At 41.4% G+C, this 26,091-nt stretch overlaps 2 long non-coding RNA genes across 2 annotated transcripts; one reads left to right on the top strand and one right to left on the bottom strand.

Annotated features, from left to right (window-relative positions):
* The first annotated feature begins 317 nt into the window (after positions 1-317).
* On the top strand, positions 318-26,091 carry LOC135095321 (uncharacterized). Its single transcript, XR_010264280.1, has 4 exons — positions 318-613; positions 730-795; positions 1,636-1,709; positions 24,616-26,091. It is a non-coding gene; the product is annotated as an uncharacterized LOC135095321 (long non-coding RNA).
* LOC135095256 (uncharacterized) lies at positions 6,895-8,017 on the bottom strand. Its single transcript, XR_010264173.1, has 2 exons — positions 7,721-8,017; positions 6,895-7,557 (listed from the first exon to the last, which is right to left on the bottom strand). It is a non-coding gene; the product is annotated as an uncharacterized LOC135095256 (long non-coding RNA).

The raw sequence follows: 26,091 nt of genomic DNA, 5'->3' as shown, positions 1-26,091 counted from the left end.
CTTCTCGTCACACACGGAAGGAGAGAATAGATTGCCTTTGTCCTTTTCAGGCTGCTAAATTATTCAGGAGACTGGAGCACAAACGCATCTATATGAAAAGTAGGCAGTCATAAGAAAAGTGTCTGCAATTAAAGGGATAAAAAAAATAAATAGGATGTTAATTTTGTTTCTCTTTAGGCTACAGAGATATTAAAGGGACTGCAAGTCTAAAAAAAAATATATTGTAAAAATTGTGCAGCACTGTAGGGACTTTTCCTGCCTTGAAACAAAGGAAGAGAGAGAATAAGAGGCTAATTCTGTCCTCTTTAGGCTACATTATAAAAGGGACTGCAGTACAAACGCATAGCTAAATAAATATGTTGTAAAAACTGTGCAGCATTGTAGGGACTTTTCCTGCCTTGAAACAAAGGAAGAGAGAATAAGAGGCTAATTTTGTCCTCTTTAGGCTCCATGATACAAGGGAATGCAGTACAAACGCAAGTCTCAACAGTAGAGAGTCAAAACCATCCAGCACTCAGTGACCCCATCGCGCTGGTCAGTAGAGGACCCGAGGCCATCAGACGCAGCGGAACCTTTCTGGGTCGTAAGGTGATAGTCCGGGGGACGTAAATAGGTGAGCATCCGGTGTGTGTCAGATAATCCAATACTTGCTTAAAGGTCAGGGAAATTGAGCACACCAGACACGCTCCACATTACACAAGCTCTCGTCTTCACCTCCATTCATTTCAGCCAGACGACGCGAGGAGGAAAGTGCGGGAGACTGGAATGAAGCGACTGGAGAGTTATGAAGGATGAGTATGAAGATTCTTTGTCTTTTTATTGATTGATTTATTTATTCATTCATTTATCTGTTTGTTTATTTATTTATTTTATTTATTTACTTATTTGTCTGGTGTGGGTTTGTGTCTCTAAGGTGTTGGGTCTGCTTGTCTTCTTTCTCAGATTTACACTATAATCTTTGAAGCAATACTCACATAAATGGGCACTGAATGTTTAGTAAAGCTCCCCAAAGATTTACACTATCGTTGTTCAAGCAATGTTCACCAGAGTGGGGACAACGTTTAGTAAAGCTTCCCAAGTGTAGGTAGTTTAATGTTTACTTAGTAAAACCACCGCGGGTTACTGAAAGAAAATGGTTCTCTCATAAGAGCGCAATGATGATTAATTTGGTCTCTTTCTTTATTTTTTGTATTTTATTATTTACTTATTTTTTGTTAATGGTAATGCATGACGTGAGCTGCAGCATCACCATTATGGACACACTCTTCAAGACCCCCATTATTGTCCTCTCTGTGTGAAATGCGTAGGGAAAGTACTTATAGAACACCAAATCCGAACTGTGGCCCCGGTATTTTGTGTTACTGGCCAGTGTTCAGTTATATGATGCTGCAAAGGGTTTTCGGGTCCTCCAGGCTCACTTCCCTAACCTTGCTCTGTACTCTCGCTCTTCCTTCTTACAAGCAGAAAGTGAGTCCATTGCAATATGAAAAGGATATAAAAAAGGTGCCAGATTATGAAGAAATGCAGTTGTAGTGTAGAATGTTACTAATATTGTACCGAAATGCATTATTCATACATATTTTGAAGCTTTTAAAGCATTCTGCACATCTTACCATGTTGTTTTATATTTGACAGTGCCGCCGAAGTCCCGAGCGGCTTCGAGACAAGGAAGAGAAGCTCCGCGACTCACTTGAGCCAGTCAGTCAGTGGTCAGTGGCGTCAGCTTTGTTGTGGTGTACGCGTGAGTCTTGTGTTTTCTTGAACGCTTTTTTGGGCTTTAGGTGAACCAAAACTCTCCCAAAGCCTGTCCACAGTGGTCACCAGGTATGTTAACCTGGTAATGAGTGTATTTGGACATACACTGCTAGTGAAACTGGTGTGTCATGCCTCGCTTGGCTGGTAGGAAGCAAACGGTTGAAGAATCAGTTGCCAGACCATTAATAACTAACATTTTCTTAATTTTGCATATTTACTAGTTTTTGTATTTCATATGACTATCTAGGATGTAAGTGTTTCCAGTGCCATGAATCTAAAGGAATGGTGCTCGAAATGGGAGCTTGTAAGGCTGAGGGACACGAAAATAGGCTTGAGTGTTGGCGAGAGTGGGCGGTGCGCCTACTGTTTAGGCGTCTCTGCCCCTCACCAGTCACCACGCATCCCGCCGCTGTCACAGCATTCCCCGGTATATTACACTTGTTTCTGGAATGTTTACCGTAATGTCTGCAATCAGGAATCATCGTAAACATTAACCATTGTTGTCTTTCTGACCACCAGCACATCCTCTGCCGTTCCACCTTCTACCACTCCGATGTTATCTTCCACTTCCTTGTCGCTGTTTGATCCTCCATCACTTTCATAACCATCATCCACTGCCTTTCCCTCGTCACCACATCCTTCACCTGCACCACATCAACTCACTCCACTTCATCAACTCATTCACAGGAGGAATCATGTGTGGAGCCAAGAGTGAGAGAGCTGAGGTGAATCAACACTCTTTAGTAGAATGATTGTTCATCTCATTAAATTGAGAGTGACTTGTTGCTATGGGTTTATCTTTACCCCCACCAGCCCCACCCCAACCCAGCCTCCCCCCAGCCTTACCTCCCCTAGTCTCACCTCCCCAGCCCCATCTTTCCAGCTTCCTGTTCCTAGTTTCGCCTCCCCAGCCTCACCTTCCCAGCCTTCCCTAGCCTCACCTCCTCAGTCTAACCTCCACAACCCTGTCTTTCTAGCCTCGCCTCCTCTCTCCTGCTTACCTTGCCACCCGACCCCCAGTTTCTCCACTCCCCAGCTTTAGTAGTAACGACCCCCGCAGGCCACGTAATTGCACGAGTCATTACCTTGTCTGTGTGTGTGTGTGTGTGTGTGTGTCCACGAGGAGGTAAGGAAGCAGCAGCAGAATTGGCCTTTAGGTATTTACATTGACTAATTTGGATAACGTGAATATGAAGCATCTCAGTTATGCTAGAGGTGGGATTAGGTTAGCGGATGTTAGCTGGTTGTCTGTCTGTCTGTCTGTCTACCTGTTCATTAGTCTTTGTGCCGATACATCAATGTATTTTTTTTTCTATTTACCTCAGTTTTGTTCTGTATCTATCTGTGTTTTTCTTTCTCTGCATATATCTATGTATCTCTCTATCTATCTATATGCATCTGCTGGTCTAATTTCATCAATCTATTTATATGTCTGTTATCTACCTATATAACTTCTCATTGCTCTCTCTCTCTCTCTCTCTCTCTCTCTCTCTCTCTCTCTCTCTCTCTCTCTCTCTCTCTCTGGTAGGCTCTGTGGTACGTCGTTCGTGTTGCAGTCTGAAGGTTACGCGTTCGATCATGGAAACCTTTTTCGTCACCTTCACGTGGATGTTGCGGCGTCATAACTCACTTAGAATCATTGATGCAGTGAGGCGCTGGTCACTGCACCGCGGGGGCGCTTCGATCATGAATACTATCGTGCGGGAAAATTGGTAACTTCCAGTAAAGTGTCCACCTAGTGTTAAGAAAGTGAGAGGAAGAAATGTTTGCCAACGCCCTTCATAAGGAGACCAAACGAACTGGAATAGACCAGAGAACCTCACGAGAATAAAACCTTTTGCTTCACATTTGGATTAAATTGTTGGACTTGCCTATAGACTCCCACACTCTGGCGTCTTGAGAGTTTTTTTTTTCTTTCACGAGGTTTCACTGCATAAATACAAAAATAAATTCAACCTCTTCCCTCTCACTCACAGTCTTCAAGGAACATTGTAGTGTTTGTTGTCCTCGTCACGAGCTCTTAAATAATAATATTAATAAAAAAAGAACAATAATATATATATATATATATATATATATATATATATATATATATATATATATATATATATATATATATATATATATATATATATATATATATATATATATATATATATATATATTAAGTATGACTCCTGGAGGTCCCGGGATGGTGTCATGCCGTGACTTCCCGAGTGACGTGAAAACCCTCCTTGAGACTTAGTTACTGGGGAAGTCTGCCTCCTAGTGGCGCCCGCTGGAAACGTAGGAACAAGCCTAAAGGATTGGGCCTACGGCTAAAGTGCTTCCCCGCGAGATGAATGTGAGGCGGGGAGTTGGACAAAATATTCCATCCTCCCTTCTCAATGAACGTTCATAGAGTAATAGGGTTCCGCCAGGCTTCGGAGCCTAGAACAGCTTCACTGATCCGGAGTCCTTCTGCTCCTTGGAGTTCTCTATCTCGTTGGGGTGGGGGCCGTCAGGGTGATTTGCCGAGTCGGTGGGTCAAACCCACTTACCCTCGACAGCGGTAGTCACTCTGGCGTTTCCGGGATGACGGCCCGCTGGTGGGGGGGGTAGCGCTCTTCCTGCCTTCAAATACCAGCGGGTTCATGGCTTTGATAATGGGGTACACGGTGCGGATGCGGTACCAGTCCCCCCCGGGTCCGAGGGGCGGGCATAGAGCCTCTGTGTCCGTCCTTCGGATCAAGGGCGTCCTAGCAGAGCTCGCAGTCTGTGAATTGGTGTTTCGTGCTGCGGCGGGTCTAGTAAAGCAGATAGCCAATCGCCTGGCTGAGGGTGGCGTCCTCAGAACCGGAATCCTGTCGGGGGCGACTTCGGCAGGTAGGTTTCGCATCATCTGTGCCGTTGAAGACGGTAGGTGTGAGTAGTGCTGGCTTTAGCCCACTACCCTGTCGTCCCCTCCAAAGGGGTTGTCCTGGCCGCCTGCTATCGGCTGCTTGGTCACCAAGCGCGGGTAAACGGCGGTCGAACAAAGCATGACTCAATCAAGATTTTTGTTGCCCTTGGCCAGTGTCCTCCCTACATAAAAAAAAATATATATATATATATATATATATATATATATATATATATATATATATATATATATATATATATATATATATATACATAAAAAAAAAAAAAAAAAAATATATATATATATATATATATATATATATATATATATATATATATATATATATATATATATATATATATATATATATATATATATATATATATATATATATATATATATATATATATATATATATATATATATATATATATATATTTTACAATCAAAACCCGGAATCAGTCAAAACTAGTTTTAACTAGGTATTTTCAATGTGTTGGTGAACAACTAGTATTACCTAGGCAAAACTAGTTATACCTTAATGTGTTTGATATAACTAGAAATATTAAAGTTTAACTAGTTAAATCTAGTTTTATCTGATCGTGTAAGGTAAAACTAGATTCAACAACGGTACTGAATGTCAAAAGTAGGTGAGGGATATGACCACTCGTTTGAGTACCATTGCTCATTTGAGTACCATTTTTGGGGAACTCAAACATAATTTGTTTGTGTTTGTAGCTCATTTTAGTATCTTTTTAGGTGGCTGAAACGTTTATTGGTCTATTAACATATGTGGGAATATATTTCCCACACTAAGTGTAGTAACAAATGTTTAATCGGACATGCAATGATAAACATGCTTTTATTCCTATCAAAATTATGTAGCGGTACCTTTGATAACACATAGGAAAAAAAATCTCTGCCAAATTGTCACAATTTATTTTTAACGAAATGTATTAAAATTCATTAAAACAATTATCAATTTATAATTCCAACTTGATTAAAATAAAACACAATAATAATGAAACGCATTTCATACTCTTCAATAAAACAAACTGTGTCAGACCCAAGACAAAGTGCTAGTAATTGAAGTTACAAAGATATTCATTATTTGTTTTTACATGACATACTATTGTGACACTTTGAATTACAAAGGACTTTATTTTTTTTTACATTTGCTAATGTTGGTTGCACAATGTTTTGTACAATGACATCTAAAGAATCCTTGGCCTGTTCCCACACTTGAACTAGTTGCTGCACTTCTTAAAGATATTTTTTTGTCGGTAGGTATATCTTTCACATCTAGGAATAACTGTTTACACACATCAAATTCAGACCGACTATACAATTTCTTAAGAATGCCGTCTCTAGTACCTAACTTATACAATTCATCCTCACTTCTGTTTAAAACAACTGCAATGATATTCCGCAAATCTCCTTTTCCCTTGTCAACATCTGGAATTGGTACAGTGACATTTTGTCCCACACTTGCTGGAGGGTGAGACGCATCAGATACTGTCTTCATTCTTTTTGCCCGCTTTTTCAAACTAGTACTAGCTACTTGCCTATCATGTGATGTTTGTGCTTCAGAATTACAGTTTAAACATATAACATTAGATCCAAAGATATCCTTGCCGCTCTCAACGTTTATTCCACAAGATTCGTGAATATGTGAGCCACACTTCGAGCAGTAGTGACCTTCACTTATTTCCATTTCACACACACAACTCGAAAACACTTCACTTCTATTACTAGATCGTGAATTTATGTCATCTTGATTTGTCATCTGCAAAGCAACATTAGATTCCCCAACAGTGTCCTTGTTTACATGTGCAATTATCTTCTCCAAATCCTCCTCATTATTTACAACTTTAATCAATTCTCGTGGAATGCATGTTGTTGCAAGGCCAACCCTTGGTTCTACACCAAACATTGCTTTGTATGGGCTTCGATTTATACCAGAATGATGGGCTCTGTTCTTCATAAATTGTACAAAGCGTAATCCTTCGGACCACCTTGCTGTATCATTGTCTTTCATCCATCCACTTAACATATTTTCAATATCTTGATTTGCCCGTTCCACAGACCCTTGACTTTGACTCTGCCTTGGTTTTCCATGCACAATTTTCAACTCTGGCCACAAAGAAGCTAAGGACGTTATAACACTATTTACAAATTCTCTTCCGTTATCACTCTGTAAAATGCAGGGTTAAAAAAATATCAACAAGGTGATAAGCAACTTCTTCAGCACGTTTACATTGCAATGCACGTAGTATCACAAATTTAGTTAAATGATCTTGATAAACCATTATGAATTTATATTTTCCATCTGCTTGTGTCTGCATATCAATTAAGTCCACTTGACACCGACTATTTAGCTCTGAGTGTAAGATTGGTTTGAAAACAAGTCCTCTTTTATTTTTCTTACTTTGGCACACTTCACACATGGTCAAGAAGAGCTTTATCATATCGGCTGTCACATTTGCATATTTCCTTTTAATTTCACATTTCAGTCTATCTCGACCACCATGACCGATTGCTACATGAGATGTCTTAATGACTTCAAAAATCTCGGGAGCAGGAACGTAATAACGAACTTGGTCATTTTTGCTACTTGCAATCAGTTTTTGAACACCACCAATTTCAATGACATCAAACCGCTTCAGTCTTCTGTACTGTAGAGACGTTTTCTTCTTAGCAGTTTTAGCCTTTTTTACCTCCTGCAACAGTGAACCGTATTTTTCTGCAGTAAGTATGTTGTAGTGTGGTTCTTGTTGCACGTCCCACTTCAGTATGGTCTGTAAAAACATAGTCTCCCATTCAGTGTCAGCTGCCTGGTTAGGAGGGCGGTCAAGAGGGTGTTCAGGATGGTCAGGTGAGCTCCAAGCTGCCATCTTGTTGTATTGGTGGCTCACGAACAACTAAAAGGTGAAGTAAATCAGTGAACCAGCTAAATGAGAATGAATCCTCCCCCCCCTTCCCCCACCCTACAAACTATGACTCAGTAACATCTAACAAAGAAATAACAATTAAGGTAAACGGCAATGCAATAATCTGATATCAGAGGACAACACACGTACTAACCTGTGTCAATGCAGGAGGACAGCGGACTGAAACATACAAAAACTGACAAGCCAGCGTCCTCACTTCCGGTGTTTGTCAAGCGAGTCCCACCCTTATGGTCCCCACATGGTTCACTCCACTCCCTAATGCTACTTATACATAGAAATGTTTTCCCTGGCACTACACCAGTTTCACTTTTAGTCTAACCTAGTTTTCCCAAACTTAACAATTGTTAAAACTAGTTTTGACTGAAGTGTGTAGGTAAAACTAGGTGTAAAATACATTTCGTGTTTTACCGAGCCTTTATGTTAAGAAACTAGTTTTGCCTAGGTAATACTAGTTTTTACAAACAATAAATTATATTACTAGTTCTGACTAGTTGAAACTAGTTTTGGTTGATTTCGGGTTCTGACTGTAACATCTCGTGGAATGCATGTTGTTGCAAGGCCAACCCTTGGTTCTACACCAAACATTGCTTTGTATGGGCTTCGATTTATACCAGAATGATGGGCTCTGTTCTTCATAAATTGTACAAAGCGTAATCCTTCGGACCACCTTGCTGTATCATTGTCTTTCATCCATCCACTTTGTATATATATATATATATATATATATATATATATATATATATATATATATATATATATATATATATATATATATATATATATATATATATATATATATATATATATATATATATATATATATATAAAAAGTAAAGATTTCCCTCCAACTTGCAGTCCTCGTTTTCTAAGGTCTCCACGGCAGGTCTTAAACGCAGGTTGCAGGAAACTGAGGCCAGAGTCTTTTTTTTCTATAGCCTTTGTTCTACTATTAATATTCATTCTGCTTCGTGGGTCAGGAAGTGTTAAATTGATATATTCTCGTGTCTTAATTCTACACAATTCTAAAAACATTTTTTCTGTAAAGTGATGAAAAACGAGTCAATTCTATACCTTCAGTTTTTGTTTCATTAATACGAATCCCTGCGCTATGTAAATATAGTAATGTTTAACAGATATTTTTGGAGGGGCTTTTTATATTGTTCAGCACATAATCTTAGCCACGTTCCTTCACAGTGAGGAGGGATGAATAGTCTGTATCCCTAGCCTTTGTTGTACTGATACCATTCCTTATGCCGTGACTTTTTATATTGTTCAGCACATAATCTTAGCCACGTTCCTTCACAGTGAGGAGGGATGAATAGTCTGTATCCCTAGCCTTTGTTGTACTGATACCATTCCTTCTGCCGTAACTTCAGTAGTTTCCACGAAATATTTTTTCTCACTTTGAAAGTTCTTTACGACATAAATCTCAAACATGTTCTTGAAAAGTGAGAAAACAGGATTACTTCTCTCTGTCCTTTGTTTTACTCCTACGATTCCTTCTGTTTCCTTGGTTCGGTAATCTCAAACTGACATTTTCTCGTTTTCGTAATTCCTCAGGGGAGAAATTTCAAGCACGTCCTTCAGAGCGGGGAGTCCTGTGTCTTGTTTACCTTTAAACTTTGCTCTGGTGATGTGATTTGTTCTGCGATGTAACGTTAATAGTCTTCAGTACACATCTTCTACTTTGCTTTAATAATACCATTCCATCTGGTATGTGTGTCTTAAGCTGATATATATACATATATATATATATATATATATATATATATATATATATATATATATATATATATATATATATATATATATATATATATATATATATATATATGATATTTCTTTCTTTCTTTCTTTCTTTCTTTCGAGGGAATTTGTAGCATGGTACAGAAAAGTGAAGGAGAGGAGTACTCTTTACCTGAAGCTTTTGTTTTGGTAATACGATTCCTTGTGGTGTGTGACTTAAGTATTGTTTTTGTAAGGTCTTTAAGACAGAATTTCACCACGTGCCTGGAGTGTGAGGCGGGAAGAGTCAGTTCTTTATCGTTGGCCTTTTGTTCTTTTTATTTCATCTCGACAGAATCTCGGCCACTTCCCTGAAAAGTGAGGACCAACGAATACATGACTTAATTGTGGGTTTCTTATACTAATGTGATTCCTTTTGTTGTGTAAGTTAGTGAGTTTAAGTGATGTATTCTCGTTTTCTTAATTCTTCTTGACTATTTTCAACCACGTTCCAGAAAACTAAGGAAGGGTTAGAATTCCTTATCTCTGTCTTGTAATGTGGCAATGCAAATCCTTCTCTGATGTAGATTTTACGTTTTTTTTTTCTTTGATTATCGGAATTGTTGTGGGCAGATTGCAAACCATGTTCATTAGGAAAAGTTTTATCAGTATTTAAGGAAATATTTCATTTTTCTCTCGCCAAACTTTGGAGGACACTAATCTGAGCCACGTTCAAGGTGAAGGCTTCGTTTCATGGAATAGAAAAGGGTGTGTTTTGTTAATGTATAGCGGCAGATTCATCCCAGAGCGTGTCTTTACAAGCTAGGGAGTCTTAGGCAAACATTTTCTTTTCTTCTTCAATTCCTCTGGATAGAAATCTGAGCCACATTCCTGGCAAAGTGAGAAGAAGTTTGTGTTTTCTTTATTTATTGCGTTAGTTTTATTTCCAGGGCTCATTTTTGGTACGTAAGTATATGTTTTATTTTTATGTATTACTTTTTTGATGAGGGAGGTGGACGTGACCAGAGTTTGAGCTGAGCAGATTGAAAAGGCTAGCGTTAACTGACTGAACCATGAGGCACTTGTTTTGTGCGTGTAAGCAAGCTACTCTTAAGTGCATATTTTATTTTATACATTTACCACGACGGAAATTTCTCAAGTATGGCAAAAAGAGGCTCCTTTCCTTCCAACAGATTTATTAGAGTCGTGTTTGTCACTTCCAGCATTACATTTTAGGTTAGATGGTCGTAGCAATAAACTCCACATGCAAGCCTTAAAGAATAACATTTCCTTCCACAAGTCACTGTAGTTAAGTTCCTCATCTGTAACATCCATTCCATCCCAGCGATTTCTTGTGGTGTGTAGGTTAGGCAGAACAACACTGGGTCTAGAAGCTGCTCATGTTTGTCTGTCTGTCCACGCGTCGCCTGGAACTCGTGTACTGAAAGCCTACATGGAAATCTGCAGCTGGAAGGGAATTATACCTTGTAACGAGTGAGGAGAGCGGCAGGCAGACCTTGGCAACCCCTCGCTGGGTCTTGGTGTATGTAAACCTGCGTGTAAGGTCTCTTCGAGCTGCTGGGCTGGGAGGTGGTGCAGTTTTGAGTACTGGCAGGTGTATTGCATCGGCAGCGGTGTGCGTCCCTTCCATGTCGTGCAATTCAGGTACTGCCCGAGCCTTTTGAGTGACGCGACTTCTGAGTCTTTGTGAAACGTGTTGGTGTGAAGTGTGGATTTGCGAGGCACCACTAGCAGGCCACGAAGGACAGGGTGGCCCGAGTACTTCAGCCTTTTTACTGTTTATTTTATCGATGGTCAGTGAAATTCGGTACTGTTCGGAACGGAGCGGAAGAAAAGAGTGGGGGAAATAAAAAAAGAACAATAAAGAGAAAGAGAAATTTGGGTGAATACGGGATGAAACAATGGGGAGAAAGACAGCTGGTACTGTTCGAACCCCTTGACTTACGTGACTTTTCATCAACCTTTGTGGAATGATATAAAGTGTGGCTGTCAAAGACACTGCTGGCAGCGTAAAGGATGACAGGATACTTCACACCTTTTGTGCTTGTTTCATTGCTGGTCACTTAACAAAAAATGTGTGTGTGTGTGTGTCTGTGTGTCCGTGTGTCTGTGTGTCTGTGTGAATGTATGTGTTTTATTCATTCAGCACTAGGAAGCAGACAAGTATTAAAACAGTTTCTCTATTTACTAGTGATGAAAATGATAGAAAACACACACACACACACACACACACACACACACACACACACACACACACACACACACACACACACACACACACACACACACACACACATACACACAAGGACATCACACGTTGGTAGAGTTGCTGTTAATCCATTAACTCAGGATTACATTGGCGGGGCACGAGGCAGTTTGATATAATGGGTGTGGCACATAAACAGCTGCGGTGCTCTTTGGTGTATACATTTGCTTGGTGTCAATACAGTTACGTACTTAATAACTTGCTGCTTCGTTCTCCGACATGGTCTGTATTTCCTGCTGTCTGTGACTGGAGCTGTTTCCACACACAAGTGTCCTCAATGAAAACTACATTGCCTTTCTTTCGGATCTACCTTTTTTTTTTTTTGCGGGAAAGAATGACTTTGTGAACCATTATCTTGCCCTCATTCCTTCACCGCTCATCGAAATTTATATATATATATATATATATATATATATATATATATATATATATATATATATATATATATATATATATATATATATATATATATATATATATACTCCTTCACCTCGGAGTCCTCATCTGGGAAGGAGACCAAAAATGTCCCCAGGTTGGACTGCTCTTCAGATATCGACTAAGTGTCTTGACAACCCCCCACAACTTTTTTCCATAAACTTGTGCAACATTCGCGGTCTAAGATCTAATTTCCAATCTGTAGAACACCACCTCTCCTCTTGTAAACCTCATCTTCTTTTCGTCACTGAAACACAAGTGTCTGACGCAACAAACATTTTCAAATTATTTCCAAAACTAAAGTGCAAATATAGTTATGGTTATATTTCTACGTCACATGTACAGAGAGAGAGAGAGAGAGAGAGAGAGAGAGAGAGAGAGAGAGAGAGAGAGAGAGAGAGAGAGAGAGAGAGAGAGAGAGAGAGAGAGAGAGAGAGAGAGAGAGAGAGAGAGAGAGTTTTACGTGTCTACATTAATAAAAAAAATCTTGAAAATCTATTAAACCTTACCTGAGGGAATATGGAAGAAGGGAGACGGGAGGAAGGGGGAAGGGAGAGGTGAGAGGGAGGATGGGAAGGGGAGCGAAGGGGGAGAGAGGGAGGGAAGGGAGGAAGGAAAGGGTTGAAGAAAAGAGGAAAGTTAAGGAAGAGATGATTGCTGTGTTATCATGTTCTGTTTATCTATTTATTTATTTATTTATTTCATTTATTTATTTACTTATTTTTATAGGTGAGAATTGCGATTGTGAAGGAGCATTTTTGTTTGTTTGTTTGTTTGTTTGTTTGTTCTTGTTTGACCTGCCTTTCGTTCCTCGTTTCTTTGTTTTATATTGTTTGTTTTCTGGTGTTGTTCTTGTCTTCCTGTTACTCCTTTTTTTGGCTCCTTTTCTCCTTCACCTCCTCTCCCCGTCCTTTTCCTTTTTTTCCTTTTTCTTCTCTTACTTTTCATCTTCCTCTTCCTCCACCACCACCACCACCACCACAACTATTTTTTTTTCTTCTTCCTCCTCTTTATTTTCATTCACCACCACCACCACCACAAGTTCCCTCCACATTGATCACATTGTCAGTCTCTCCTCACTCGATCCCTAGTATACAGCGGCACTCATTCCTCACCTAGTGGCGGCAGTTAGGGTGCACGTCACTCCCGGGTGTTACAGGAGACTCATTACAGGACAATAAACACGTTGCAGAGGCTCAGGTGTTGTCACTATTTACCTGGATATAAACACCTTCATTATTCTCCACTCGGGTCGTCTGTGTTTTTTCCCTGACAGGTTCAAGATTGACTTAAAGAGACAAGAAGGGAGTGGTTCATAAATAGAATGGTGGATGAATGGAATAGAGTAAGGAATCAGGTCATTAGTGCAGAGTTATATGGGAGTTTTAAAAGATTGGACAAATTTATGAATGATTAGTGGAAATTGATGTGTTTTGTAAAGACTGCCACGTGTAGGCCTGATGGCTTCTTGCAGCTTCCCTTGTTTCCTTTGTAATGTTCTTATAGCCTCGTGTTCTTGAGCTTTTTCTGTCTCACCAGGGCTATTTTCAGAGGCTACAGAGATGCTTTCTGAAGTTGTCACGCGTGTTTCTCCCACTGGTTAGGTAGAATCCTCGATCACCTGCTGCTACAATAATGATCATTGCGTAGGGAGGGGGTGGCAGCTTTACTGGGGGGGGGGGGCGCCTCTACTCTCGACCTTGCTCTCTCACGCTTTGCTGCCTTACGTGGAGCGAACACGACCTGGGAAGACATAAACCGATAAAGGAGGAAGAGGAGGAGGAGAAAGAAGAGAGGGAGGAGGAGGAGGAGGAGGAGGAGAAGGAGTACTTGGCGGAATAAAAGAAAGCTAAGTACAGCGGAGACAAGTGGGAGTGAAAACCTGAAGAGGAAAATAAAAAGGGAAATGAAGAGAAAGTTGCTAATGATAAGAATGAAGGTTACGAGACTCTGGAAGAACAAAGAAAATGAAGAGGTGAACCAGAGGGATGAATAAGAGAACATGAAAATGAAGAGAAAGGATGAGATGAAGAGGAGAAGGAAATGGAGAAAGAGGAGGAGGAGGATTAAGAATAGAAGGTCGAAGAGAAGGAAGAAGAGGAGGAAGGGGAAAATTACAATGAAGAGAGAGGAGGAGGAAGACGAGGAGGACAAGAAACAGAAAGAGAAGAAAAGAGAAAGAGAGAAAAAAAATCAGTAAGACGGAGTAAGGGAAGATGAAAAACAGAGGAACACGAAAAAAAAAAAAAAGAAGAAGAAAAGGATAACATCAACAGTATCACAAGTTCATTACCTTCACTCGGTGTTCACTTGACTGACTTTATGAAATTCGTGCACACCTTTGGTTTTCGCTGACCAGTGCTCACCTCAGCCCCTGCTTGCCTGATATCCTGCTTGAGGGAGAGTGAATGCCTTGAAATTAGTGATTAGCGGACGGCGAGGGGCGGAGAAGGAGGCTGGCAAGGGTGGAAAGGAGGGAGTGGATAGATGGAAGGATGGATGGACTAGAATGGTGGATCGGATGGTTGTTAGTGGGTGGCGTGGATGGTTGATGGAAGGATGGAAAGACTAGGATGGAAGGATAGAAGACTAGGATGGACTAGGATGAATGATGTCTGGACTTGGATGGTTCACAGTGGATGGTCAGGATGAAAAGTAATGATTTTGTCAGTTTTTCATCGTACTGTGAACTTCAGAGTAAAAAATGTTGAAAAAAATGACTTGAGGGGAATGTGTCCAGAGGGGAGGATGTTTAAAGGGGAAAATGATCAGAGGGAAGAATGAATAGAGGGAAAAATGTGTAGAAAAGGAAAATATTAGGAAAATTAATTGAGTGAATCATGTTTACAAAGGAAAATATCTAAAGAGGAAAATGACGAGAGGAAAATAATTACTAAAAGGAAAATGACAACTAAGAAAATTATCACAAAGAAGAAAATGAAAAGGAAAACTGTTCAGTGGAAAAATTATGTACAGGAGAAAATAACGAGAGAAAAAAAAATGACAAGATGAAAAAAAAAAACGGTGAGGGAAAATTTGAATAGAAAAATTACTTCTTTCTTTTCGATATGGTTCCCGTGACATCGTTGTAGTGTGAAAATACTCATACATACAAGGCAGGGAGCGTTGTAATTCTATCTAGACGCTTGACCTCAGCTGACAGTCTTAACAAGGCCCTCACATCCTCTTTCTCTCTCCCTTCTTCCCTTCCTTCCTCCTCTTTACCTTTTTTTCTTCCTTCTTCTCTTTCTTCCTGTTCTTCCAGATGTTCTTCTCCCACACTTCCTGGTTTCCTCTTTTACTTAACCTCTCCTCATTCTTCTCCTCCTCATCTTTCTCTTCCTCTTTCTTCCTCTTACTGGTTGCTTTTCTTTTACGCGTTCTGCATTCCTAACTTCTTCCTGCAGTCTCTTTACTCCTTTCCTACTCATTCCTCCTACTCTTCTTATTCCCATCTATTTTTTTCTTTTCTTTATTCCTTTTCAGTCTTTCTTTTCCTCCTCCCCTGTCCTATCTACTGTCTTTCTTCTTCTTCCTTCTCACATCCTTTCCTTCTACTCTTCAAATGTTCATTTCCTCATGTTTCCTTACGTCTCTACTTGTCATAATCTTCATCAGTAATCTTCCTGCACCTTCCCATTTTTCCACTACCTTCATATTAATCAGTCCCACAATGAGATGAATAAAAATGTTGAAAGGTGATGAAATTGATCCTGCGCTATTCATGTGGCTACAGATGGAGGCGCAGCAAATGAAAGTGAAAGAGAGCGCGCCAATACCGTAGTTTTTCACACTTGCTAGCTGGCAGGGGAGAGAGGTCGTGAAGCAGCGGTCATGGCATTGTAAGAGTGAACGAGTGAGTCAATGAGTCAGCGAGTCGGCGAGTGAACTTGAAGAAGGAATGTGAAGAAGATCGATATGGCTAGAGAGAGAGAGAGAGAGAGAGAGAGAGAGAGAGAGAGAGAGAGAGAGAGAGAGAGAGAGAGAGAGAGAGAGAGAGAGAGAGAGAGAGAGAGATTATGTAACAGTAAGAATCATGAAAAATATGAGTGAAATATTTGCAAAGTATGTAAAGTAAAATAACATAGAGATTGCAAAGATATTACACACACACACACACACACACACACACACACACACACACACACACACACACACACACACTCTGACACACACACACACACACACACACACACTGACACACACACACACACACACACGCACACTGACACACACACACACACACACACACACACACACACACACACACACACACACACACACACACACACTGACACACACTGACACACACACACACACACACACACACACACACACACACACACTGACACACACACACACACACACACACACACACACTGACACACACACACACACTGACACACACACACACACACATTGACACAAACATACACACACACACACACACTGACACACACACACACACACTGACACACACACACACTGACACACACACACACTGACACACACACACACACTGATACACACACACACACTGACACACACACACACACACACACTGACACACACACACTGACACACACACACACACTGACACACACACACACACACTGACACACACACACACACACACACACACACACACTGACACACACACACACACACACACACACACACACACACACACACACACACACACACACACACACACACACAGTTTCCATGATAGTTATAACTTCTTACCTCCTACACCACCACCACCACCATCACCTACTCCTGCTACCTCATTATCTTATCTTATCTACTAATCCATTTCACCCTGCTCTCCTCACTCTTGGTCTCCCATGCAGGATTTGCCCTAATTAGAGTCAGGAAGGAGGAGAATAGAGGAGGAGGCAGTAGACACCTGCCGAAACGATAATTACTCCCAGTGAGGTGTGCAGCACTGTTCAGGGGGTGCTGTGAACTTATCATTAAACCCAGCTGTGACCTCACTGAACGTTTCCCCTTGTGTCTCACAACACAAGGAGGTAGTCACAGCCTGCCCTATAAAGACAACTCTCTTCCTCCACACAAAACTACAAGCACCTAATAACACACACACCCTTCACTCTAAAATTTTAAAATCTTGGCGATTCCTACACCAGCCTCGGAGTCCCCATCTGGGGAGGGGACCATAAATGTCCCCAGGTCGGACTGCCTTTCCGTCGACGACCCTAAGTGTCTTGACACCCCCCTCAACTTTTTCTTCATTAACTTCTGCAACATTCGCGGTCTAAGATCTAATTTTCAATCTGTAGAACACCACATCTCCTCTTCTAAACCTCATCTTCTTTTCCTCACTGAAACTCAGGTGTCTGAGGCAACTGACAGTAGCCCCTTTTTCTGTTCCCTCCTACTTTCTCTATCCTCATTTTCGATCCAAAGCTGGATGCTGCGTTTATGTGCGCAATGACCTAACCTGCTCTCGTGCCCACGCTCTTGAATCTTCCGAGTTTTCCACCATCTGGCTAAGACTACAGAGTCATTCTTATACTAAATTTATCTGTGCTGTATACTTCTCTCCTAACTCCTCTGACTATAAGAAATTCTTTGACTACTTAACTTCCAAAGTGGAGCACATTCTGACCCTCTTCCCTTTTGCAGAGATCTCCATTCTTGGAGACTTCAATGTTCACCAAAAGCTTTGGCTTTCTTCTCCCTTCACTGACCATCCTGGTGAACTAGCCTACAACTTTGCTATCCTCCATGACCTAGAGCAATTGGTGCAACACCCTACTCGTATTCCTGACCGTCTTGGAGATACGCCCAACATTCTGGACCTTTTCCTGACCCCTGATCCTTCTGCTTATGCTGTCACCCTTTCTTCTCCGTTGGGCTCCTCCGATCACAATCTCATATCTTTATCTTGTCCTATCACTCCAATCCCTCCTCAGGATCCCCCTAAGCGAAGGTGCCTCTGACGTTTTGCCTCTGCTAGTTGGGGGGACCTGAGGAGGTATTTTGCTGATTTTTCTTGGAATGACTACTGCTTCCGTGTCAGAGACCCGTCTTTGTTTGCTGAGCGCATAACAGAGGTGATAGTGTCTGGCATGGAGGCGTATATTCCTCACTCTTTTTCTCGTTCTAAACCTTCTAAACCTTGGTTTAACACAGCTTGTTCTCGTGCTATACATGATAGAGAGGTGGCCCACAAAAGGTACTTAAGCCTTCCATCACCAGAATCTCATGCACTTTATATTTCTGCCCGGAACCATGCCAAGTCTGTTCTCCAACTAGCCAAAAACTCCTTCATTAACAGAAAATGTCAAAACCTTTCAAGATCTAACTCCCCTCGTGATTTCTGGCATCTAGCCAAAAATATCTCCAATAACTTTGCTTCTTCTTCTTTCCCTCCTCTACTTCAACCAGATGGCACCACTGCTATCACATCTATTTCTAAAGCTGAACCCTTTGCTCAAACCTTTGCTAAAAACTCTACATTGGACGATTCTGGGCTTGTTCCTCCCTCTCCTCCACCCTCTGACTACTTCATGCCACGTATTAAAATTCTTCGTAATGATGTTTTCCATGCCCTCGTTGGTCTAAACCCTCGGAAGGCTTATGGACCTGATGGGGTCCCTCCTATTGTTCTCCGAAACTGTGCCTCCGTGCTTGCTCCTTGCCTAGTCAAACTCTTTTAGCTCTGTCTGTCAACATCTACCTTTCCTTCTTGCTGGAAGTTTGCCTACATTCAACCTGTTCCTAAAAAGGGTGACCGCTCTAATTCCTCAAACTACCGTCCTATTTCTTTAATTTCCTGCTTATCTAAAGTTTTTGAATCTATCTTCAACAGGAAGATTCTTAAACATCTATCACTTCACAACCTTCTATCTGATCGCCAGTATGGGTTCCGTCAAGGCCGCTCTACTGGTGATCTTCTGGCTTTCCTTACTGAGTCTTGGTCATCCTCTTTTAGAGACTTTGGTAAAACTTTTGCTGTTGCCTTGGGCATATCAAAAGCCTTTGATAGAGTCTGGCACAAAGCTTTGATTTCCAAACTACCCTCCTACGGCTTCTATCCTTCTCTCTGTAACTTCATCTCAAGTTTCCTTTCTGACCGTTCTATTGCTGCTGTGGTAGACGGTCACTGTTCTTCTCCTAAATCTATTAACAGTGGTGTTCCTCAGGGTTCTGTCCTGTCACCCACTCTCTTCTTATTATTCATTAATGATCTTCTAAACCAAACTTCTTGCCCTATCCACTCCTATGCTGATGATACCACCCTGCACTTTTCCACGTCTTTTCATAGACGTCCAGCCCTTCAGGAGGTAAACATATCACGCAGGGAAGCCACAGAACGCCTGACTTCTGATCTTTCTAAAATTTCTGATTGGGGCAGAGCAAACTTGGTATTGTTCAATGCCTCAAAAACTCAATTCCTCCATCTATCAACTCGACACAATCTTCCAGACAACTATCCCCTCTTCTTCAATGACACTCAACTGTCCCCCTCTTCTACACTGAACATCCTCGGTCTGTCCTTTACTTATAATCTGAACTGGAAACTTCACATCTCATCTCTAGCTAAAACAGCTTCTATGAAGTTAGGTGTTCTGAGACGTCTCCACCAGTTTTTCTCACCCCCCCAGCTGCTAACTCTGTACAAGGGCCTTATCCGTCCATGTATGGAGTATGCTTCATATGTCTGGGGGAGTTCCACTCATACTGCTCTTCTAGACAGGGTGGAATCAAAAGCTTTTCGTCTCATCAACTCCTCTCCTCTAACTGACTGTCTTCAGCCCCTTTCTCACCGCCGCAATGTTGCATATCTAGCTGTCTTCTACCGCTATTTTCATGCCAACTGCTCTTCTGATCTTGCTAACTGCATGCCTCCCCTCCTTCCGCGGCCTCGCTGCACAAGACTTTCTTCTTTCTCTCACCCCTATTCTGTCCACCTCTCTAACGCAAGAGTTAACCAGTATTCTCAATCATTCATCCCTTTCTCTGGTAAACTCTGGAACTCCCTGCCTTCTTCTGTATTTCCACCTTCCTATGACTTGAATTCCTTCAAGAGGGAGGTTTCAAGACACTTATCCACCAATTTTTGACCACTGCTTTGACCCTTTTATGGGACTGCCATTTCAGTGGGCATTTTTTTTGTTAGATTTTTGTTGCCCTTGGCCAGTATCCTTTCTATATAAAAATAAATAAATAAATAAATAATAATTTGTTACAGGTGTCTTTCCCCCTTATGATGATACAGGTTGTACTCACGAAGCTGATTAACCTGGCGCAAGTTGTCAAGTAATCTTACCTGTGTGTGAGTCATTCCACGTGTCTCTTTTCTCTCTCTCTCTCTCTCTCTCTCTCTCTCTCTCTCTCTCTCTCTCTCTCTCTCTCTCTCTCTCTCTCTCTCTCTCTCTCTCTCTCTCTCTGTCTCTCATCCTATACATTAATGATATAGATAAAGGAATTGTCTCCAGAATCTCTGAGTTTGCCGACGACACGAAGTTAGGATCAGACGTTTCGACTCCGGAGAAAGTAGAACAACTTCAGCTTGATCTCCATAAGCTGGGAGAGTTGTCAGACAAATGGCAGATGCCATTTAATGCAGCCAAGTGCAAGGTCATGCACATTGGGTACCGCAACCCCCCAATATGAGTACGTTCTTAAGGGAAAGCCTCTGAAGAGCACTGACTCGGAGAAAGGCTTGGGTGTAGTTATTACCAATGACCTCAAGTTCTCGAAGCAGTGTATAGCTGTAGAGAAGAAGGCTCAGAAACTTTTGTGCTACATAAAGAGACAGTTTGGATATTGTAAAAAAAAAAAAAATAGTATTATCACTGTACAACTCTCTCGTCTGTCCACATTTGGAGTACGTAGTTCAGTTTTGGAGTCCTTCTTACCGTAAAAACATCACAAGACTGGAGAGAGTACAGGCCAGGGCGTAGACTCGATGTCACCTGGACATGTGTTTCTAACTTAGCTTGAGTCTCTTTCAATACTGCCTGTATGGGTCATAAGGCCTTCTGGAGTACTTCTCTTCCTTGTAACTCCTTGTAACTTGTAACTCTCTCTCTCTCTCTCTCTCTCTCTCTCTCTCTCTCTCTCTCTCTCTCTCTCTCTCTCTCTCTCTCTCTCTCAAGTGCGTGTAAGAAAGAGGACAAAAGAGAGGAAGCGATTGAAGGAAAAAGTAAGAATTACTTCTCTTTCATACCAGAGAGGCTGTGAAGGAAAAGGGAAAGGGGAGGGAAGGAGGGAAGAGGAGAAGAGAAAGGGGAGGGAAGGAGGAAAGGAGGGAGGGATTGAGGGAAGGAAAGTAGGAAGGGAGTAAGACTGACACGCTGGCTTCTTTTTACGCTCCTTTCTGAAAGCCAACGACGTATAATCTCCTCCTCCTCCTCCTCCTCCTCCTTCTCTTTGTTTGCTTCTTCATCTCCCTGATGCTTGTTTTGTTGTTGTTTTTGTTGTATTTCCTTTTCGCTTCCTGCTGCTCCTCCTCCTATGTGAAAACAAAAAGGGTTTTAACATCAACGATTGGTCCACTAATAACAGAAAATGGCACAAAAATAGAAAACGAAACAGACATGGCGAACACCCTGAACGAGTACTTTTCAACAGTCTTCACGACTGAGGATGTTCAGGGCAGTCTGCCGACCCCCTCGACTCAGTCAAGAGGCACCACGCTGCCGGACTTCACCATCACAGAAAGTGAAATCCTCTGAGTCACGAAGAGCATGAACGTAAACAAAACAGCCGGGCCAGACAAGATATCACCCAGGCTTCTTAAAGAAGAAAGAAATGAGCTCGTGAAACGCTTACAATTTTATTCAATAAAACTTTACTAGCGGGTAAAGTTCCCCACGAATGGAAACTAGCAAATGTCACGCCAGTCTTAAAAAAAATAAAGTAAAATAAATAAATTTCTCCCAGCCATTTACAGGCCGATCAGTCTCACTTCAGTAGTGTGCAAGCTAATGGAAACAATAATCAGAGATAGAATTGTTAAATATTTAAAAGAAAACAAAATCATAAATGATTCGCAACACGGTTTCAGAACCAAGCGTTCCTGCTTAATGAACTTACTATTTAACTCGCATGACGAGACAAAAGCTGTTGATATTATCTACCTTGATTTCCAGAAAGCTTTCGACACTGTTCTCCTTAAGAGACTCACCAGTGAAGTAAAAGCTCACGGCATTGCCGGAAACACCCTGAAATGGCTGAGAGACTGGCTCTCTGACAGAAAACAGCGTGTTGTGATAAATGGAAAAGAGTCAGAGTGGCAAAAGGTAAACAGTGGTGTTCCTCAAGGCTCTGTATTAGGACCAGTACTCTTTATAATGTACATTAATGATATTCATGAAGGGATAAATTGCAAAATAAGTAAATTTGCAGACGACACCAAGATAACAAGTAGAATAACGTCTGTGTCACAATGGCAGGAACTCCAGTGTGACCTAAATAGACTAACAAGCTTGGCAGAAAATGGCGGATGAGATTCAATATAGAAAAGTGTACAATACATATCTCGCCTGAACAATGTTCAGGCGAGATATGTAATGAATAACATGCCACTGTCAAGCACCGATAAAGAAACTTCGCAGGTAATATTCATTGAGGAACACATCCTACACCACCCAATCCCTCTCTGTCAATATATAACACCCACATTTTACTGTGACTGCATTACAACTGTGTGGCTCTACTTACTGGTACTGCGACAGGCGGCTTGCCCATCCTGACCCTCTCTGGTCTGACAGCTGTGTCTAGCTTGTCCCTCTCTCTGTTTCTGTCTATTCCCGTCTCCTACACCTTGTAATATACGCGTGATGTTAGAGCGACCTTTTGCCCCAACAAGGCTTCCGTTGCTATAACATTTATTTTCCACTACTTCGATCATTCGCGGCATTTTCCTGTAACTTTCAATAAGGTTCATTTTCGAGTAAATATATTTATTTTCTCATACTTTGGTCATATGGTTCAATTTCATATACTTTCCGCAAGATCCATTTTCAAGTAACTATATTTATCTTCCCCGTACTTCGATCACACAGTTTATTTTTCCTTAACTTTCAATAAGATTCATTCTCGAGTTACTTTGGTAATCGCATCTTCTAATCAGGAACAAGGAGGCGGCGGTTCCTGTGGTGTGCCGGCTGTCCGTGTTGTCCATGTCACCTGTTTCCGGTGACCTCTGCTTCCCTCGTATACTAATTCAGTGATGGCCACCTGAGTACCTCTTCTTGTAATGTTGTGCTAATCTCCGGCTCTGTTAGTGTTGTGATGACTCACCGCATCTTGTTGTTCTCCACGGTGGTCACGTCTCGTCTCTTATCTGTCAGGGTGGTGATAGCTTCTTGATACCTGCTGTCGTTTTTATCATCTTCTTCCCTCATTTATTCTTTCTACTTCTCGTTTCCCTTTTTCATTTCTTCACTTTTGTTTCATTCTTGTTTCTTGTTACATGTTTCATTTCTTGTTGTTTGCTGGGTTACAACAACGTCCCTATTCTTCCTCCACGGCCCCTCACTTTCCTTCACTGCCTCTACTTCCCCTGGCTCTCCTTCCTTCACTGCTCCTCCTTCACCGTCCCTCTTCCCTCACTTGCCTTTCTTCCATCATTATTCCTCCTTCCCTTCACTGCTCTTCCTTCCTTCCCTGCCTTGCCCTGCTCATCCATTCCCCTGTCCCCTTCCTTCACCACCCTCCAGCCTCCCCCATCCTCGCCACTCTCGGATGTTGTTTATCTAGTCTCTCTCTCTCTCTCTCTCTCTCTCTCTCTCTCTCTCTCTCTCTCTCTCTCTCTCTCTCTCTCTCTCTCTCTCTCTCTCTCTCTCTCTCTCTTTTCTATTCAAGTCTTGTCTGTTTTTTTTTTTTTTTTTGGTTTAACTCTCTCATTACTTATGGCATCGTTTTCCTTCCTCTTTCTTTCTTCCTTCCTTTTTGTATTTATTTGATTTCCTTTCTTCGTTTTCTACCTTTCCGTTATTTCATTTTTTTTTATCCTTCCTGCCTTCCTTTCTTTCATTTGATTTCTCTCCTTTTCTTATCCGTTTCTTCCTTTCCCTCTCCTTTTGTTCATACCTTCCTTTTTTCTTTTTTTTCTCCGTTTTACTTTTATTTATTTATTTATTTCATTTTATTAATTAATTATTTTTTTGGTGGGGAAGGCTTTGCTTTTATTTATTCCTTTCTTTTCTCCTACGTTCCTTCCTTCCCTCCTTTCTGCCTCTCTTCCTCCCTCCCTCTCACTTTCCCTCCCTCTCTCACCGTGCCTGCATCCTTGCATTTTCCAGCCTACATCCACTTTACAAGATTGCTCAGTGTACTTTATCACAGACAGCCTCGGAAGAACCAAAATGCAAGTTAGATATGTTTGTTCTTCATTTGTATTTCTTTGTGAGTGATCTAAATAAACTCCGTGCTCTTATCTATTACTGTTTGTTCATGTGTGAGCGATTTCAACCTCCGGTCCTTATCTTTTACTTCTTGTTTTTTCCTTTGTATCCCTCCGAGTGGCCATGTCTATTGGCGTTCGTTCTTACTTCGTGTTCCTGCAGGAGTGACCTATCCCTCGCCTCTCTCTTCCTCAGCTGTGACGCAAGGAGCAGCTTTCTCAGCGACGGGGAGCGGTGGACGGCGGATGAATACTTTGGCTCCCGCGCCTTCTTCTGCATCATGTCCGCCCGCTGACCCTGGTGGTGGGCGACGTGCGTCAGAGGAGTTGAAAATGTAGGGGACTCGCTGCTGTGCCCTGCGTGTAGCTGTGAGGTGAAGTGCAGACGGCTGCATTGTCTCAGCCTCGGAGGTGCCACTTGTTCAAATTACGAATGGTTTAATGTTATTTTTTGCAGGCTGTGGAATATTGCAGTATCTTATAACAAGACAAATGATATAAAAAAGCATGTAATTTACCGATAAGCATTACACAACAACATTATTGCGGTGATAAAATGTACTCCTGTAAAATGCTACGTGGCATCGTCTCTCAGCTGTTTTCAAGGTCGCAAGGGCAGGCTACCCACCCGCCCTCCTCCCTCGCTTTGATGATGCCGCGTAGCATTTTACAGAAGTACTTTTAATCACCGCAATAATGTTGTCCTGTAACGCTTATCGGTAAATTACATGCTTTGTAATCCCATTTGTCTTGTTATAAGATAATGTAATATTAAACCATTCGTAATATGACTAAGTGGCACCTCCGAGGCTGCGACAATACAACCGTGTGTCCGTCATTTCACAGAGCACACCCGCGAGTCCCGTACATTTTCAAATCCTCTGATGGGTAAACAAAGCCTTAAAATGCATATGTGCATAGAACATTTTCTACTTAGAATTAAACGTTCTTTCACCTCTTTCAGTATTTGCAGAAACTCGCGTTACACCCTGTATAGGAAATTAGAGACGTCGCAGTGAGCGTTTTGATACCAGATAGCGCCAGAATTTTTAATTCTCGCCGGAAAATAAATATCTTTTGGGGCAAGGTTTTACAAGCTTACAAAGGTGTATCGTTGCACAGTAATGCGTCTGAATTTTAAGTCAATTAATTTCGTGATAACTGACAGCACATGACATTGTTTGAGCCTCTATTCATAATTTCAGATGATATTCTTAAAAGAGCCTATAAGTGTATCAAGGCAGGCAATCTGTAATTTTCTACTGACCTCAATGGAAGTATACTAATATATACTTGCATTTTCATGTACTAAACAACAGGCAAATCCATTTAATGTAAAGAAAATATAATTTTGTATCAGAGACTTTATTTTTGCGGTACGATCACTATCCTCGGGTACTTGGGCAGCGAGCAAACCAAAACACAGGACCACGCTTACTCGACTACCCTGCACAATGGATACATCACCGCCACAATCATGGACTACAGCGGAATTAAGAAAATTCCCGAAAGAACGAGCTATACCCTATTCTGGATATAGTAAAGCAAAGTAAAGGCCTTTGTATCGGCAGAACTGAGAGGCTATTGTTTACACTTTACACTCCTTCCTAACGGCGTGCGGCGCTTTTTTTAACTGAAGAATCATGATCAAGATAAGTACGTCGTACGTCCG

The sequence above is a fragment of the Scylla paramamosain genome, chromosome 48 (genome assembly GCF_035594125.1).
Source record: "Scylla paramamosain isolate STU-SP2022 chromosome 48, ASM3559412v1, whole genome shotgun sequence".
Lineage (NCBI taxonomy): Eukaryota > Metazoa > Arthropoda > Malacostraca > Decapoda > Portunidae > Scylla > Scylla paramamosain.
Note: the sequence above shows the minus strand (reverse complement) of the source record. Positions and strands in the feature narration are given on the sequence as shown.